An 18,199-nucleotide genomic window follows, 5' to 3' on the forward strand; every position below is an offset into this window, starting at 1 on the left:
TTAGGAATGCTTACAAGGGGTTCCATTACTGAGCATGGAAGTATGTAGGAGACTGGATCCATTTTTGACTTTTACGCTTGGCTTCTGTGTAAATAGACCATTCCTCTTAATGTCAGTTTTTGACTTCAGATAAAGGTTGAGGATTGTGGAAATGTGTGAATGCGTGTGAATGTCCCATAAAACTGAGGACATGGAGTACACAGTTTTCCTCTTTGAATCAGATCTCAAGGCTTCTGGCTTAATAGATTTGTACTATCAGTGCATCTCAAATATTCATAAAATGTTTATATGATGACTGCCACACAGATTTGAAGCTGGAACTCCTGTATTGTCATCATCTTAGTAGTGTAGTTGGGCTTGGACATTTAAGGTATTATGTAAGAAGTATGTGGGCTATGTTATAACTTCCTTCTATTTTAACTGTCTGTCAGAAGTTCCCCTCTTGGGAAGGGGGAAATCAATGTCAACCATGTGGGAATAGAATTATAGATTTCATCCTTAGGTTCTTTGATGCCTAAGAGTATTCTTTGTTATTGGTGAGTGTCCAGCCTCCTGTAGGAAGGTAGTATCCTATTATAGGAAGGCCTGGTTGAAACTTCAGGCATCTACTGAGCCTTCTCTGGTACTGCCATATTAGCAGGTTTGTGTTTTGTTATTGCCAGACATAATAAACATCTAAGGTCCCATTAAATTTTTGCTAGGTGATTGGGAGAGTACCATAGTTTGTACAAAAGTTAGGATGGAGTAGCTTGGTTATTACTGAAATGCTTTCAACTTCTGAAACTCAGCCAGTTGTCTTGAGCTTTTTGGCATTTATTATTATTATTATGTTTATTTTTTTACTTTACAATATTGTATTGGTTTTGCCATACATCAACATGTGTCTGCCAAGGGTGTACATGTGTTCCCCATCCTGAACCCTCCTTCTAGTTCCCTCCCCATACCATCCCAGTGGTCATCCCAGTGCACCAGCCCCAAGCTTCCTGTATCCTGCATCAAACCTGGACTGGCAATTCATTTCTTATATATATTATACATGTTTCAATTTGAATCCATTCTAATGAGGTGGATGAAACTGGAGCCTATTATACAGAGTGAATTAAGCCAGAAAGAAGGACACCAACACAGTATGCTTCTAAGTCACTTCAGTCATGTCCGACTCTGTGTGACCCCATAGACAGCAGCCCACCAGGCTCTGCCATACCTGAGATTCTTCAGGCAAGAATCCTGGATGGATTGCCATTTCCTTCTCCAATGCATGAAAGTGAAAAGTGAAAGTGAAGTCTCTCCATCGTGTCTAATTCTTAGCGATCCCATAAACTACAGCCTACCAGGCTCCTCCCTCCATGGGATTTTCCAGGCAAGAGTACTGGAGTGGGGTGCCATTGCCTCTCCACAGTATACTAAGGCATATATATGGAATTTAGAAAGATGGTAATGACAACCCTGTATGTGAGACAGGAAAAGAGACACAAATGTATAGAACAGTCTTTTGGACTCTGTGGGAGAGGGAGGGGAGGGATGATTTGAGTGGGCATTTTAATTTGTGCCTCTTTATATTTTTGAATTAGCCATTTCTTCAGCCGAAATCTCTAACATAAAAGTCCAAAGGAGAACCTAGACATACACTCACAAACACATTTTTAATCTGATGTGCACACACACACACAAGCACAGTCTCAGTCTTATATACTCAAAACACAATTATGAAAGGAAAATAAAACCAAAGGACTCACAGAAGGAAACCTACGAACTGCACAGAGTTCTCTGATATTTGTTTTTAGGCTTAAGGTTGGAAGTTATTTTGTAGTTGAATGATTTCAGTCTAGTGACATTTTAAGTCAGAATGCTTTGCTATACATAACGTTGTTCTGGATCCCATGGGATCTTAGAATATTTTGCATGTAAAACTTCTGTGATTTGCTAAAATGGAAATAATGCAGGGTAACAATGTGGAAGTCATTTTGACCTCGTTAGGCCCTGCAGTTACAATTTTGCTTGTTATATTTTAAGCATCCAATTTCATCCTCTAACCTTCTCCATCCAATATTTCTACTTTTTGCCTCAATTTGCTGTATTTACCTCACTTACATTTTTGTTTTTACTTTTACAATTTTCAGTTCAGTTCAGTTCAGTTAAGTCTCTCAGTCATGTCCGATTCTGCAACCCCATAAATCGCAGCAGGCCAGGACTCCCTGTCCATCACCAACTTCCAGAACTCATTCAAACTCACATCCATCGAGTTGGTGATGCCATCCAGCCATCTCATCCTCTGTCGTTCCCTTTTCCTCCTGCCCTAAATCCCTCCCAGCATCAGAGTCTTTTCCAATGAGTCAACCCTTCCCATGAGGTGGCTAAAGTACTGGAGTTTCAGCGTTAGCATCATTCCTTCCAAAGAACACACAGGGCTGATCTCTTTTAGGATGGACTGGTTGGATCTCCTTGCAGTCCAAGGGACTCTCAAGAGTCTTCTCCAACACCACAGTTCAAAAACATCAATTCTTTGGCTCTCAGCTTTCTTCACAGTCCAGCTCTCATTTCCATACATGGCCACTGGAAAAACCATAGCCTTGACTAGATGGACTTTTGTTGGCAAAGTAATGTCTCTATTTTTCAATATGCTCTCTGGGTTGGTCCAAACTTTCCTTCCAAAGAGTAAGTGTCTTTTAATTTCATGACTGCAGTCACCATCTGCAGTGATTTTGGAGCCCCCAAAAATAAAGTCTGACACTGTTTCCACTGAAACCATTTCCATTGTTTTACAATGAAAGTCTGAATCTGTTTCCATTGTTTTACAATTTTAGGCACCAATTATAAGGTAAATGCATAAAGGAAAGAAAATTTGAATTCATGTGCAATGTTTCCCTAATGTATTGAGCTATTTTCTTTATTCTTTTGAGAATTAAAGGCACCAATATGTTGAAGCCATCTGGGAATTGATCATCAAGGTAAAGGATCATTTACCAGGCTTCTTTTGATCAGACAATTGAAGTACAGTTTACTAATATGCTCTCATGAAGGAACAAAAACAGCAGCTTTTCAACATGATATGTTGAATATCCTTATCCATGCCTCTTCCAAGTTATGACAGAGGATGACATGAATTAATCCTGTTCTTTTTGAGAAGGACCTGCCACTCAAAGCAGAGCATGAAAAGAAGATAAAAGGGACTGAGAAGGATTAGTCAGTACAAGGCAATGAAATGGAAGATGGAATTGCCTTTAAGGTGATATTGTACAAAGCATGCAAATTTGACTACATAGTAAGACACCTGAAATTTAAAACAAGGCTATTGGACTTTGGTCTCGAAATGATTACTAAGGACACCAATTTCAATAACTCTTACAATGGCTCCAAAATGCTCACCTCTCTAAAGCATAGTATTCTCTCTTACATTTAGCAAAACATTTCAGTGAAAGAAAAAGAGTGTGATTTTTCTACCACTCCCTTAACTACACAGATATTTGACAGATTTCACTGTCCGTTAGCTGCAAGAATGAGAACGTTGAACTTAGCTTGGTGTTGTCCTATGGGGGTTACCATACCAAAACAGGGACATGACTTGATGTTCCCACTGCCATCTGAAGGAATGACCACAAATTTGAGATTGCCAATATTTCTAGGTAGTCTTCATGACAGTGTGGATAGTCCAACAAGCAGGGACTCTGTTCAGAGTATTTCAAACTGAAATATATTTAGGATCCACCATTGATTTTGATCCTTGCTTACTCCATGACTTTTCTAGATTATTAAAATAAATGATTCCTTTTCTTCTTCTCCTCCCACCCCTTTGGATACATGTCTCTGTAACTACTACTGCATTTTAGGGAACTGTGGCCTGAAACAACATGCTTAGAATGGGTTATTGTAGACTGTAAATTTCATAAAAGCAGCAATCATTTTATAATTTGAATTCCCACATTTAACATTCATGTAAATACAATAAATAGGTATCAACTTGTAATAATTTCTCAGCAAATAGGAAAGGTGAATTATGATAAGTGCACGTTATAGGATGCTGTTAAGTAATGTGTAGAGCATTGATTGGTTATTACATTTCTTTATTGATAATTTAGTAAGTGCTTAAAATGTGTCATTTGCAGGCTCTAAGTTTCACCTGATGTGAAAGATACATTAAAAAATGAGAGTAGACATAAAACACATTGAAGACATGATATCTGCGCTCACCTTGGTAGGAGGGCAAACAGAAGTTCCTTCCAACCCCAAGAAAGAATTGAGGCAAAAATCTGAGAAGGGTCTTAGCATGACTGAAAATAGTTTGTGTGATTGTAGCTCCAGAAGAGAAAGATAATGAAATTACTAAGGAAAATATATCATGTCTTCAAAGAACTTGTTGACCATGCTGATGTGCTGCAAACACCATCAGGAATGTATCTGTCTCTGTGGGGACAGATAAGCAACATTGAAACATGTCTTAGGAAATATAGAGTGGATCTTGGTGTCAGGAAATAAAGGCATGCCTTAAGGACAGTAGAGCAGAAATAACCCTACAGCATACCACCTGTAAACTATATATCTTGTGCTTACCATGGGACAATCACTGATTATGTCATGTTATCTTTGGTACACAGTCATGGTATAATGGTGATCATGATTTTGGACATGCTACCCTGTCTATATTTCAAGGATGAAATGACTTTCTATAATGAAGAAAATCTGCTGTCTAACCTTTTAAGACTCTACCAGTAACTAATAGAATATAAGGTAACTGTGAACACACTAAGGTACATCCTGTGTATTTCCATTTTTCTGATTTTATTTGCATCTCTTCCTTCACCCATGCCATCCTAATTGAGCCACCCATTCATTTCAGCAGGGATGATTTCAGAAATCACTTTACATCCATTATCTATTTTCCCTTTGTTCTCTCTCTCTTTTTTTTTTTGCTTACAAACATTAGATCAGGTGTCATTTACCTAGGATGCATAACAAATTTTGTCTTGAACTGTAGAGTTTATAAAACCATGCAGTAAAATAGCCAGCCATTTGAACTAAAGCATAATTTTACTCTTCATTGTTTGAAAATAGAAAATGAAACTATGAAGATGAATATGTAAATTTATTGTTGAAATGCAAGAATTTTAGGTATTTGTTGACATCTCCCAATATAAAGTTCAATCTTCTTTAGGCTCCATAATCTGACACTTATTTGATAGGTCAGTTTTAATTAGCATAGTTTTCATCTGATGATGATTGTTGATCAGTTGACTTGAAAGAGAGGAGGCAGATGTATAAGCGATCATTGACATTGAGGACCATGAGTTGCCTGTCTCTTGCAGGATAGGAAAAGGGCTGTCATGTGCTGACATATTGCTATATGTGACTGGAAATTTAGAAGATTCCACCATCAGTCTGGAATAACTGATTTGTAATGGAGACACAATGTGGTTCTGAGAAGTAGATGTAGTTGTAGTAGCGAAGTCCTCAACGTGGCCATTTACCTGAGTGTAGCTGCTATGTGAGTGCCAATTAAAAATGCTCAGTGTTTTAAAAACAGCAGGTTGATCTACTACAATCTGGTCTGTTTGTCTAAGTGATATTGGTGATGGGGAAGCTAAGTCACATGGACTTACAGCGCTTGTATTATCAAATATCTGGCTGCTATGAGGCTTTGGTATGTATGGCACATTTAAAGTTCTGGAGGCTGAAAATGCACTCTCTCCACGCGTTTCTCGAAGAAAGTCAGAGTTATGATCATCTTTGTTGACCCTTGCTTTAACATACGTCTTGTTATCTTGAACTAATGAAGATATTAGAGACACATTATTAATTCCAAGTCTTCTTTGCATTCTTACTAAAAGTTGGGGATGGCCTGTTTGGAATTTGATTTATAGTAGGTTTGTAACTAAAATCAAAGAAAAACTTATTTAGTTTCTTTATAAACCAAGGTAAAACTGACAATCAAAGCTAAGCTATAAAAAATTATTCCTTTAATGACACCAATTAAATAGCATCAAATAAAACACCTCCATTAGTAGTTTTAACAGGTAATATGTTAAAAGCAATTATGCTCAACTAAAAATATGTTGTATATATACAGTAAATACCACTTTAAGTGGCTTCAGGACTTGTATCTGGTTTCACATTGCTAGGAAAGTTTTTTAAACATCCAATATTTTAACCTCCAGCTGTTCTCAACTTCAAAACAAAAATTTTTTAAAAAATTTACTATCTCAATTTCTTTCTTTCTTTCTTTTTTTTTTTTTTTACATTTCACGTGTTTCAATGCCATTCTCCCAAAACTTCCCACCCTCTCCCTCTCCCACAGAGTCCATAAGACTGCTCCATACATCAGTGTCTCTTTTGCTGTCTCGTATACAGGGTTATCATTACCATCTTTCTAAATTCCATATATATGCGTTAGTATACTGTATTTATGTTTTTCCTTCTGGCTTACTTCACTCTGTATAATAGGCTCCAGTTTCATCCACCCCATTAGAACTGACTCAAATGTATTCTTTTTAATGGCTGAGTAATACTCCATTGTGTATATGTACCACAGCTTTCTTATCCATTCATCTGCTGATGGACATCTAGGTTGCTTCCATGTCCTGGCTATTAGAAACAGTGCTGAGATGAACACTGGGGTACACGTGTCTCTTTCCCTTCTGGTTTCCTCAGTGTGTATGCCAAGCAATGGGATTGCTGGATCATAAGGCAGTTCTATTTCCAGTTTTTTAAGGAATCTCCACACTGTTCTCCATAGTGGCTGTACTAGTTTGCATTCCCACCAACAGTGTAAGAGGGTTCCCTTTTCTCCACACCCTCTCCAGCATTTATTATTTGTATACTTTTGGATCGCAGCCATTCTGACTGGCGTGAAATGGTACCTCATAGTGGTTTTGATTTGCAATTCTCTGATAAGGAGTGATGTTGAGCATCTTTTCATGTGTTTGTTAGCCATCTGTATGTCTTCTTTGGAAATGTCTATTTAGATCTTTGGCCCATTTTTTGATTGGGTCATTTATTTTTCTGGAGTTGAGCTGTAGGAGTTGCTTGTATATTTTTGAGATTAGTTGTTTGTTGGTTACTACATTTGCTATTATTTTCTCCCATTCTGAAGGCTGTCTTTTCACCTTGCTAATAGTTTCCTTTGATGTGCAGAAGCTTTTAAGTTTAATTAGGTCCCATTTGTTTATTTTTGCTTTTATTTCCAATATTCTGGGAGGTGGGTCATAGAGGATCCTGCTGTGATGTATGTCAGAGAGTGTTTGCCTATGTTCTCCTCTAGGAGTTTTATAGTTTCTGGTCTTACGTTGAGATCTTTAATCCATTTTGAGTTTATTTTTGTATATGGTGTTAGAAAGTGTTCTAGTTTCATTCTTTTACAAGTGGTTGATCAGATTTCTCAGCACCACTTGTTAAAGAGATTGTCTTTAATCCATTGTATATTCTTGCCTCCTTTGTCAAAGATAAGCTGTCCATATGTGCGTGGATTTATCTCTGGGTTTCTATTTTGTTCCATTGATCTATATTTCTGTCTTTGTGCCAGTACCATACTGTCTTGATAACTTTGGCTTTGTAGTAGAGCCTGAAGTCAGGTAGGTTGATTCCTCCAGTTCCATTTTTCTTTCTCAAGATCGCTTTGGCTATTCAAGGTTTTTTGTATTTCCATACAAATTGTGAAATTATTTGTTCTAGCTCTGTGAAGAATAATGTTGGTAGCTTGATAGGGATTGCACTGAATCTATAAATTGCTTTGGGTAGTATACTCATTTTCACTATATTGATTCTTCCAATCCATGAACATGGTATATATCTCCATCTATTAGTGTCCTCTTTGATTTCTTTCACCAGTGTTTTATAGTTTTCTATATATAGGTCTTTAGTTTCTTTAGGTAGATATATTCCTAAGTATTTTATTCTTTTCATTGCAATGGTGAATGGAATTGTTTCCTTAATTTCTCTTTCTGTTTTCTCATTATTAGTGTATAGGAATGCAAGGGATTTCTGTGTGTTGATTTTATATCCTGCAACTTTACTATAATCATTGATTAGTTCTAGTAATTTTCTGGTGGAGTCTTTAGGGTTTTCTATGTAGAGGATCATGTCATCTGCAAAGAGTGAGAGTTTTACTTCTTCTTTTCCAATTTGGATTCCTTTTATTTCTTTTTCTGCTCTGATTGCTGTGGCCAAAACTTCCAAAACTATGTTGAATAGTAATGTTGAAAGTGGGCACCCTTGTCTTGTCCCTGACTTTAGAGGAAATGCTTTCAATTTTTCACCATTGAAGATAATGTTCGCTGTGGGTTTGTCATATATAGCTTTTATTATGTTGAGGTATGTTCCTTCTATTCCTGCTTTCTGGAGAGTTTTTATCATAAATGGGTGTTGAATTTTGTCAAAGGCTTTCTCTGCATCTTTTGAGATAATCATATGGTTTTTATTTTTCAATTTGTTAATGTGGTGTATTACATTGATTGATTTGCGGATATTGAAGAATCCTTGCATCCCTGGGATAAAGCCCACTTGGTCATGGTGTATGATCCTTTTAATGTGTTGTTGGATTCTGATTGCTAGAATTTTGTTTAGGATTTTTGCATCTATGTTCATCAGTGATATTGGCCTGTAGTTTTCTTTTTTTGTGGCATCTTTGTCAGGTTTTGGTATTAGGGTGATGGTAGCCTCATAGAATGAGTTTGGAAGTTTACCTTCCTCTGCAATTTTCTGGAAGAGTTTGAGCAGGATAGGTGTTAGCTCTTCTCTAAATTTTTGGTAGAATTCAGCTGTGAAGCCGTCTGGACCTGGGCTTTTGTTTGCTGGAAGATTTTTTTTATTACAGTTTCAATTTCCGTGCTTGTGATGGGTCTGTTAAGGTTTTCTATTTCTTCCTGGTCGAGTTGTGGAAAGTTGTACTTTTCTAAGAATTTGTCCATTTCTTCCTCGTTGTCCATTTTATTGGCATATAATTGTTGATAATAGTCTCTTATGATCCTTTGTATTTCTGTGTTGTCTGTAGTGATCTCTCCATTTTCATTTCTAATTTTATTGATTTGATTTTTCTCCCTTTGTTTCTTGATGAGTCTGGCTAATGGTTTGTCAATTTTATTTATCCTTTCAAAGAACCAGCTTTTGGATTTGTTGATTTTTGCTATGGTCTCTTTTGTTTCTTTTGCATTTATTTCTGCTCTAATTTTTAAGATTTCTTTCCTTCTACTAACCCTGGGGTTCTTCATTTCTTCCTTTTCTAGTTGCTTTAGGTGTAGAGTTAGGTTATTTATTTGACTTTTTTCTTGTTTCTTGAGGTGTGCCTGTATTGCTATGAACTTTCCCCTTAAGACTGCTTTTACTGTGTCCCACAGGTTTTGGGTTGTTGTGTTTTCATTTTCATTCGTTTCTATGCAAATTTTGATTTCTTTTTTGATTTCTTCTGTGATTTGTTGGTTATTCAGCAGGGTGTTGTTCATCCTCCATATGTTGGAATTTTTAATAGTTTTTCTCCTGTAATTGAGATCTAATCTTACTGCAGTGTGGTCAGAAAAGATGCTTGGAATGATTTCTATTTTTTTGAATTTACCAAGGCTAGCTTTATGGCCCAGGATGTGATCTATCCTGGAGAAGGTTCCATGTGCGCTTGAGAAAAAGGTAAAATTCATTGTTTTGGGATGAAATGTCCTATAGATATCAATTAGGTCTAACTGGTCTATTGTATCGTTTAAAGTTTGTGTTTCCTTGTTAATTTTCTGTTTAGTTGATCTATCCATAGGTGTGAGTGGGGTATTAAAGTCTCCCACTATTATTGTGTTATTGTTAATTTCTCCTTTCATACTTGTTAGCATTTGTCTTACATACTGCGGTGCTCCCGTGTTGGGTGCATATATATTTATAATTGTTATATCTCCTTCTTGGATTGATCCTTTGATCATTATGTAGTGACCTTCTTTGTCTCTTTTCACAGCCTTTGTTTTAAAGTCTATTTTATCTGATATGAGTATTGCTACTCCTGCTTTCTTTTGGTCCCTATTTGCATGGAAAATCTTTTTCCAGCCCTTCACTTTCAGTCTGTATGTGTCCCCTGTTTTGAGGTGGGTCTTCTGTAGACAACATATGTAGGGGTCTTGTTTTTGTATCCATTCAGCCAGTCTTTGTCTTTTGGTTGGGGCATTCAACCCATTTACGTTTAAGGTAATTACTGATAAGTATGATCCCGTTGCCATTTACTTTATTGTTTGGGGTTTGAATTTATACACCATTTTTGTGTTTCCTGTCTAGAGAATATCCTTTAGTATTTGTTGTAGAGATGGTTTGGTGGTGCAGAATTCTCTCAGCTTTTGCTTGTCTGAGAAGCTTTTGATTTCTCCTTCATACTTGAATGAAATCCTTGCTGGGTACAATAATCTGGGCTGTAGGTTATTTTCTTTCATCATTTTAAGTATGTCTTGCCATTCCCTCCTGGCTTGAAGAGTTTCTATTGAAAGATCAGCTGTTATCCTTATGGGATTTCCCTTGTGTGTTATTTGTTGTTTTTCCCTTGCTGCTTTTAATATTTGTTCTTTGTGTTTGATCTTTGTTAATTTGATTAATATGTGTCTTGGGATGTTTCGCCTTGGGTTTATCCTGTTTGGGATTCTCTGGGTTTCTTGGACTTGGGTGATTACTTCCTTCCCCAGTTTAGGGAAGTTTTCAACTATTATCTCCTCAAGTATTTTCTCATGGTCTTTCTTTTTGTCTTCTTCTTCTGGAACCCCTATGATTCGAATGTTGTAGCGTTTAATATTGTCCTGGAGGTCTCTGAGATTGTCCTCATTTCTTTTAATTCGTTTTTCTTTTATTCTCTCTGATTCATTTATTTCTACCATTCTATCTTCTAATTCACTAATCCTATCTTCTGCCTTTGTTATTCTACTATTTGGTGCCTCCAGAGTGTTTTTAATTTCATTTATTGCATTATTCATTATATATTGACTCTTTTTTATTTCTTCTAGGTCCTTGTTAAACCTTTGTTGCATCTTCTCAATCCTTGTCTCCAAGCTATTTATCTGTGATTCCACTTTAATTTCAAGATTTTGGATCAATTTCACTATCATTATTCGGAATTCTTTATCAGGTAGATTCCCTATCTCTTCCTCTTTTGTTTGGTTTGGTGGGCATTTATCCTGTTCCTTTATCTGCTGGCTATTCCTCTGTCTCTTCATCTTGTTTAAATTGCTGAGTTTGGGGTGTCCTTTCTGTATTCTGGCAGTTTGTGGAGTTCTCTTTATTGTGGCTTTTCCTCGCTGTGTGTGGGTTTGTACAGGTGGCTTGTCAAGGTTTCCTGGTTAGGGAAGCTTGTGTCGGTGTTCTGATGGGTGGAGCTGTATTTCTTCTCTTTGTTCAGTCGCGCTGTGGGGAGGGAGGGAGGGATGCTGCAAACAAATAACACTGGCGTGCGCTCACAGTGCCTCAGCCACACTGGGTCTGCCCCCGCTCTCGGCGCGTGTAGCCTCCCTGCCCACACTGCTCGGGCTCTAGGTTGTTCCTCCGGGAACAATCCGAGGCTGGCCCTGAGTTGCATGTACCTCCCTGGTCCAAGCCGCTCAGGTTAAGGCGCTCAGGTAGTCCTCAGAGGCGCAGACTCAGTTGGGCCTGAGTTTTGTGCTCTTCCCAGGTTCGAGCAGCTCAAGTGATGAGGTGTTTGGCGAGCACCAATGCTGCGACTTATCGCCTCCCCGCCACTCGGTTATCTGGGTGTAAAACCGGCGCACCTTCTCAGGCACATGTTAACCGTCCAGACCCCCAAGAAGTTTTAGTTAGCAAAGAAGCCTGCTTACAGTTTTATAGATAATGTCTCTCTGGGGCTGCGATTGCCCCCTTCCGGCTCTGGCTGCCTGTCACTGGAGGGGGAAGGTCTGCAGCCGGCTATCTCTGTTCAATTCTTTGTTCCGTGCACGGGCCTGGCGGTGTCTTAAGTTGGGGCTGGCTTTTCGCGTGGTAGATATCCCACAGTCTGGTTTGCTAGCCCAGATTATTTCGCTCAGATAGTGCTCAGGGTATTCAGGCCAGATTCTTACTCTAAGCGATGCAGCCCGCGCTGCGCCTCCCTGCCCAGCCCCCACTTGCTAATGGCGCGTGCAGGCGTCTACGCTGCTCCTCCGCTGGGGGAGTTACTGTAGGACTCGCAATCTTCGAGTTTTAATTGTTTATTTATTTTTTCTTCCTGTTATGTTGCCCTCTGTGCTTCCAAAGCTCGGCACAGATTCGGCAGTGAGAAGGTTTCCTGGTGTTTGGAAACTTCTCTCTTTTTAAGACTCCCTTCCCGGGACGGAACTCCGTCCCTCCCTCTTTTGTCTCTTTTTTTGTCTTTTATATTTTTTCCTACCTCCTTTCGAAGAGTTGGATTGCTTTTCTGGGTGCCTGATGTCCTCTGCCGGCATTCAGAAGTTGTTTTGTGGAATTTACTCGACGTTTAAATGCTCTTTTGATGAATTTGTGGGGGAGAAAGTGTTCTCCCTGTCCTACTCCTCCGCCATCTTGGCTCCTCCTCCCTATCTCAATTTCAAATTCGTTTTAGCTACATATGTGAACATGCTTTCTAAGTCACATGATTTAATCTTATGTATTGCTAATAAGTGAAATTTTTGGAATACCTTGCTCAAAAGAGAGATGTTTTCTTCCAGAAAGTCCGCTTGTGAAGCAGATCTTTGAAAAGTTTGTTGCTTTTTATTAAACCCATAAAGGTTAAGCTGTCAAACTAAACTTTTCATACTGTTGGTTTCAAATATTCTGAAAGGCTCCTTTCTTTTCAAGACCTTTTTCAAAAGTTCTTCACTGATCACTATACATACACCACTCTCATCCTACCTAATAGATTCCAGCTGATAATTTGCAACTATACTCCAAAGTTTTGTGGAAATGTGAAAGAAAATCATTCAGCTCATCTGTTTCAGAGACAGAATTTGTGTAGCATAGCCTTTTTATCACAAGATCCTCAGACAAAGCCTGAAAAGCATATTCTTCAATCATAGATCTCAAAACTGAGTCCCTAGTAAGTGTATAATCATACAAAGAAGATCTAACGGAGGTTTCTGAACCAGTTGATTCATCCTTAGGAGTCCCATCTTGAATTTCTGAAGAAATATGTGCCATCTCAAAGAAAGTCTTTCTTCAGATATTTTTCTCATTTGTCTGGTTTTACACACTGCAACTTCAAATGCTGCTTGGCTGGCCTACAGACCTCTCTAGACCATCACAGAGGTCCTCAAAGTCACCTAGCAGTTGAAGGGTAACTGTGACATCACAAAGTCACTGGTCTTCGAGCAATTGAAGGATAATGTTCAACCAGTGCTTACTTCAGCATCAACTTAAAATACACACTGCTTACAGAAATACTAACCAAAGCCATGAAGGCTGCAAAACCTCATTCCTAAAGAATTTTTACACAGAAAAATCATATCAATAAATCTACTTGAAATCTGAACTAAAAGCGATTTATCATCCTTCTAGACACACATTCTTAATATTCATTACTGTTACGCATGCAAACTTGGATCTACTCGCTACTGTGAAGTAAAATCAATCAACTGACTGAGTTACAGTGAAAGCATGTGTTTATTGTAGGACTGAGCAAGGTTTCCTAGCAGTCTTTGGTGCTTCAAAGACCCAAATTCCCAAATACTTTCAGGGGAAGGATTTTAATGACTGATCACACACCTGTGATCAGTTTTGGGGCATTGTACTAATGGCCTGTTACTGAGGATATTGGGAGTCAACATCATCGACCGTCTGCTTCCAACTACTCTGTGGTCTATGTACGTACATTTCAGCCTGGTTGGAGCTTTAACATCTCTAAAACTGTTCACAGTGTATTGCTCAGAATGTTATCTATGGCCTTTGAGGAGGAACTAAAGACCTTTCTGCTACGTCTGCTACATCACCTCAGTCGTGTCCGACTCTGTGTGACCCCATAGACGGCAGCCCACCAGGCTCCCCTGTCTCTGGGATTCTCCAGGGAAGAACACTGGAATGGGTTGCCATTTCCTTCTCCAATGCATGAAAGTTAAAAGTGAAAGTATCATTACTATCTTCTGTTGCTTGATTATTTTCCTTAATTTCTGGCTTTTCTAGCTTCTCTGATTAAAATTACTCTTGGAAAATGAGGAGGTCTACAGGCTTCCCAGCTCTTGAACTGTTTGAGTCAGCAACAACTTTGGCTATTTCCTGTTGACCTGGAGCATGGAGTTGGAAATAATTCTGCGATCTAAGGTTGGTATCAACATTTTCTGCAATGGAAACATATCTATTTTATATAGATATTTGTATATCTATATACATAAATATGCATATAAATAGGTATATCTGCTGTCATTTCAGACGTGTCCAACTCTGTGTGACCCCACAGACGGCAGCCCACCAGGCTCATCTGTCCCAGGATTCTCCAGGCAAGAACATTCGAGTGGGTTGCTATGTCCTTCTCCAATGCATGAAAGTGAAAAGTGAAAGGGAAGTCACTCAGTTGTACCGATCTATTTGTGACACCATGGATTGCAGCCTACCAGGCTCCTCCATCCATGGGATTTGCCAGGCAAGAGTAATGGAGTGGGGTGCCGTCACCTTCTCATATATATATAAATATATATATATATATATATATATATATATATATATATATATATATATATATATATATATATATATTTCTATATCTGAGTATTTTTTCATTAAACCTGGGCAAACTTTTGAAAATTGGTAGGTATTTATTAAAAGGAGAGAGGGGAGTGGTATAAAAGAGTCCTTATATGTTAGATGTAGCCAATAAAACATATTTTGAAGTATTTCCACTTACATATATTCAATAACTGAGTAGAGTCTTGAGTCATTCTGCATTTGGGTTTTAATTTTTCCATGTTGTTATACCTAATGGGAATTAAAAGTCAATGTGATTTTTTTATACCCAAACTCATACACACATGGGTATGTATGTGGATATGTCAAAATAAAATTTTAGGCAACAATATTCAGGTGGCCAAACACTTTGCTTGCTCCCAAGATCTTAAATGAACTGTTTGGGAAGCCCAACATTGCTTAATAAATTACTGGCTGAATGCTTTAGATACTGTTGCTGAAAGGCTCTCCTTTAATCTAGTTCGTCTTCCACTATTGTTTCTGTAATAAGAGATGGCGTTCTTACATATGAGGAAACCTTGAGGCCATACAATTGTTACTCTCGTTTGCTTAGAGATATTGTTTGAAGAAAGCTGTTGTTCTCCCCACATTGGATACAATTTTAAATATTCAAGTCTGTAATAACATAGGAACATGTTGGAACCACATGCACAATGGTCAACTAGCTGGATTTAGGATAACAGCTACCCACTTAATGGCTAAAAGAGATGCCAAGGGCATTGTGCATAGATCATAGACAGGCTCTTCTGACTAGCTGAACACTGAAATTATATGAGGTGTACATCAAAATTACTTCTCCATAATTCAGTATGTAAAGTTTTCTTTCATCACTTTCAACTTCTGGTAACAAATATTTCAATAGAAATCACTGATGATCAAAATTTATCTTGCTTCATGCCACAGGGGTTCAGCTTCCTGCCCCCATCCACATCATTTATCTTGTTCCTTGTCCTCCTTTGTATTTTTGAGGTAGTCACATTAGATAAAATCTAACAAGATAACAAAAACAGTCTCAATATATTATGTTAATGGAAAAATATATTATAGGCTGTGTATTTTGCAATATTTTACCCAGTTGTCACAGAAGTATGGCACAAATGCTCTAACAGGCAACTTAAAACCAGCAGTATAATATATAATAAGTAACTATCATAGAATATTCTCAGAAAACAATTTCTTATTCAAAACATTGAGGGAAAACAAAGGTACAAGAATACAGTAATTCTCAGTGTTCATAGGAAAACATAGGGTAAACAGTACATTTGAATTCTCTGCTGCTGCTGCTAAGTTGCTTCACTTGTGTCTGACTCTGTGTGACCCCAGAGATGGCAACCCACCAGGCTCACCAATCCCTGGGATTATCCAGGCAAGAACACTGGAGTGGGTTGCCATTTCCTTCTCAGTATTACACAAAGTAAGATCATGACATCCGGTCCCACACTTTCATGGGAAATGGAAGTGGAAAAGACAGAAGCAGTGACAGATTAGCTCTTTTGGCTCTAAATTCACTGCAGATGGTGATGGAAGCTATAAAATTAGAAGACAATTTCTTCCTGGAAGAAAAGCTGTCACAAATTTAGAAAGCATGTTAAAAAGTGAAGACATGACTTGATCAATGCAGGCACTTTGAGTCACATCTATGGTCTTTCCAGTAGACATGTACAGATGTGAGAACACCAAACTGCTCTGCTAGGAATGACTTGTGTGTATCCATTGAATTGCAAGGACATAAATCCAGTCAAACATAAAGGAAATCAACTCTGAAGAAGAATTAGAATCACTGATGCTGAAGATGAGTCTTCAAAGCTTTGGCCACCTGAGCAAAGAAATGACTCAGTGGAAAAAAAAAAACAAAAACCTGATTCTTAGGAAACAATGAAATCAGGAGGATACATGGGTGAGAACAAAGGAGAAGGTTGTATAGCTTCACCCATTCAATGAGTATGATTTCAGGCAGACCCTGGGTGATGCAGAGGGCAGAAAGCCCTTGTGTGCAGTCCAAGGGGTCACAGAGAGTAAGACATGGCTTTGTGACTGAATAACAACAAGATTTCAGTTAATAAAATGGATCTTCCAGGGTCATGGTGGAGGTCTCATAATGTTAGAGGAATAGGAGGCACAGTCCACTTTCTCCTCCACAAATCCATCAAAGGATCGACTGCACATGGACCACCTTCCAGAAATCAACTTGAACGATGTTGATGGTCCCTAGAAACCAAGAAATGAAAACCCATCTCTTAAAAAGGAGGTAGGACAAAATAAGAGATGGACATGAAGAAAAGGTTTTAGGGAATGAGACTCCCCTTGGAGAGGGAATCGTAAAGGAGGAAAATTAAAACAAGATAGGAAACCCTCTCTCAAAAGTGTCAGTGGGAGGAAAAAGAAAAAAAGAAAAAAACAGAACCAGGGGAAAAAGAACAAAAACACAGATTACGCCAATAAATGCAATTACTAGCCAAAAAGTCACTCAGATTCTTCTGTCCACAGTCATACATGAGGTCTGGGAGGAGACCTGTGGTGTATCAAACACAGTATTGTTAGAACCAGGATTTAGTGCCCTGAGGACAATCTGATGGAGCTAATGTGACAAAGAACATAAACCATGGGAAAACTAGAGACAGCCATTTTAGAAAGGACTTTTCCTACAAGAAGGCTCTAAGTCCACATAGTGAACCATGGCACACTCACAGACCAGAAAACTACAAAATACCAAAGAAGACCAAGCCAGCTTCCATTGAAGACCCTTTCCTCAATGGAGGTAGAGAGGAATGTATATGACTGCCAGAGGCAGAAGCAAATAGGTTACTAGTAACTTGGTCCTACAGACATCCCCTACCAAGCTCTAAGCTGGTTGAAATTTGCTAATGATGAATTCCTGAGTTCATGGACAGTTCACATAGGCCGGGATCATGACAGCCTGGGGTCAGCTATCCGGAAGAGACACATGGAACACCTGAGGCTGTGGGCTCTGGCACAGGTAGCAAACTGTGTGGTTGAGACCAGAGAGCTGCATAAAGCATGGGCCACCTAGGACTGTGTCTTGTCCTCCAACCAGCCACCTGAGATTTTTGACTTGTGAAGAGCAAAAAGCACCGAGCCAATCATGGTCATTGCCCTTGCTGAGCACCTAAGTGCCTGACTGGCTGGGAAGTGCATGAAACACACGACCCACTTGGGACCATGCCCTCACGTATCAACAGGGAGGCTGAGCAGTGTGGACCCAGGAAGAACATGTCACATTTGTCAGTGGCAAGCCCAATGTGGTCAATCCACCTCAAGCACCCACATATCCCAGAGGTATTTGTTTTCAGTGTCCCACCTCACCGCCAAAACACCGAGCAAGTGAGATCAAATAAGAGGCTACCACACCCTCGTTTCATGTTGAAAGCCAGATATGGAGAGGCTTTCAAATAAAAGAAGGAAATATAAACAAAGGAGCATAAACCAACCCAGAAGTGATAGGTTCAACAGCATAAATCTTCAATTAATGCCAATTAATTCAATTAATGTTCAACTGAGGTACAATAGTAGAATTTGACAACAAGTACAAGCTTCAACTAGGGACCATCTGACACTG

This window comes from Bos taurus, chromosome Y (genome assembly GCF_002263795.3).
Source record: "Bos taurus isolate L1 Dominette 01449 registration number 42190680 breed Hereford chromosome Y, ARS-UCD2.0, whole genome shotgun sequence".
NCBI lineage: Eukaryota > Metazoa > Chordata > Mammalia > Artiodactyla > Bovidae > Bos > Bos taurus.